The following is a 1,872-nucleotide window of genomic DNA, read 5'->3' on the forward strand; positions in this document are numbered from 1 at the left end:
TGGGCAGACTGAGCACTGGGAACCTCTGAGCTCTGCTGCTGGACTCTGTGGAGGACACACACACACACACACACACACACACACACACACACACACACACACGGTTATTGGATGTGATGTTTTGAAAGAGGAAACTCAGTCAACAGAGTCTGAAGGATCAAACCAATTCTGGATCTCATGAATCTGATGACAGAAAAACATCTGATTTATCAATCAATTTTATCAATTTGAAATAATTACCCATCATCCTCAGAGAGGAGGCTGTCTCTGAACTTAATAGGCCGTCCCATAGAGTGGTCACTCTTCATGGACACACAGCTGGGCTCAGGTCCAGGTCCAGGGGAGTCTGGTCTCTCCTGCTGGATCCTGATAGAAACATCATGAACACACTGAAGGGATCTGCTTTACTTTCTTAGTAACACACTAAGAAAATAATAACTTCATATTAAAACATAGAAATAAAATATGATGTTAGCACACACAGAGCTTCTCCTGTGAATAATGCTGCTGTGCTGATTTGCCTGCTGAGCTCTGAGATGGAGAACAGTCATGGACAGTCAGAGATCCTCATCTCACCTCTTAGCTTTGGTCTGGCTGTCATGTTCCCCAGACAGAGAGCTTTCAGAGGCAGGGAGCCCCTTCATTCTTCTCCCAAATGGCTCCATAGCCGAGCCGACACCTTGACACAAACACAGCGGCTCATTCAGGACAACAAGCTTTCCATGAGTCAGATGGAAGTCAGCAGATATGAAACTATGGATTTGGAAAATGTCTGGGGAAGATCCGTTGATACAATAATAAAATAGTGTTAGATTTTTATTTTTATAATAATAAAATGTTCTTCTTCTTCTCATTATAATCATCATCATTATTTTACCTTTAAACTGTTGATTTTGAAGGGAGAGGAGCGGCAGGAAAGACAAATGGCGTGCGGCCCCTGTTTGCTGCGCGCCGCCGTCACTTCCTCATTTAGTGCCAAAGTAAGGAAGTAACATTGATGTTGACATTATAACACAATGGCTAAAATGTTTTGGCACTACAGATATCCTGATGCCTGTGGATGGTGGTGTGTGTCTGTGTGCGAGTCAAGTCTTCCATGTAATGTGTGTGTGAGCCTCCTTTCCATTCCTGTGGTGGGCAAACAGGTGAGCAGTGTGAGTGTGAAAGGTGTGTGAGCCTGGTTTCATACTGAACACAGGGGAACAGGATGTGACAGTCATACTCCAAGCTGTCAGGATGCACTGTCCCCGCTGGAATGGAGGAGGATTTAACACAAAGACAAACCTCAACATTTGAGAGGATTTTGCTCTTTGAGCCTTTCTCAGCAAATTCTGCTGCAAGTTGTTGGGAATAAGACAAAAAAACATATGACAGATATAGTTTACTGTAAACAGTTGAACTAAAGTGGACAACAGACTCTCTTGTGGCAAAACCACACGACTGCTTTTCTAAAAGAAACTAGTTACTGAGTTTAAGGAGGAAAAGAGAAATGCACGGGGGGTTACCTGACGGGGATTTGATCCTAAAATCCAGAAATAAACACGCGCCCTGTTTGGGAATCAGTTGACCGCTTCCAAGTGTGAACGGGGTCACACACACACACACACACACACACACACACACACACACACACACACACAGAGGTGTGAACGGAGTCGAGACTTTAAACAGTTCAAAGAGTCAGAGAGCAGCTTTTAGGCGGAACTATTCAATAAACGGCCCAAATCAAGTCACACACACACACACACACACACACTTAGACTTTACACAGCGACACAGCCACACCCTGCCTGGAGGTGGTAACTTTAGCAACCCCAGATAGCAAAATACAGTAATTCAACATTGAATTTTGGTCAAATTGGTTATTTTTGG

The 1,872-nt window shown here is 43.9% G+C and overlaps 1 long non-coding RNA gene across 1 annotated transcript; it reads right to left on the reverse strand.

The window, feature by feature from the left end:
• Window positions 1-323: 323 nt before the first annotated feature.
• Window positions 324-961, reverse strand: LOC115374718 (uncharacterized). Its single transcript, XR_003929642.1, has 3 exons — window positions 878-961; window positions 577-679; window positions 324-366 (listed from the first exon to the last, which is right to left on the reverse strand). It is a non-coding gene; the product is annotated as an uncharacterized LOC115374718 (long non-coding RNA).
• Between the last annotated feature and the right edge of the window lie 911 nt (window positions 962-1,872).

This window comes from Myripristis murdjan, chromosome 17 (genome assembly GCF_902150065.1).
Source record: "Myripristis murdjan chromosome 17, fMyrMur1.1, whole genome shotgun sequence".
Classification (NCBI taxonomy): domain Eukaryota; kingdom Metazoa; phylum Chordata; class Actinopteri; order Holocentriformes; family Holocentridae; genus Myripristis; species Myripristis murdjan.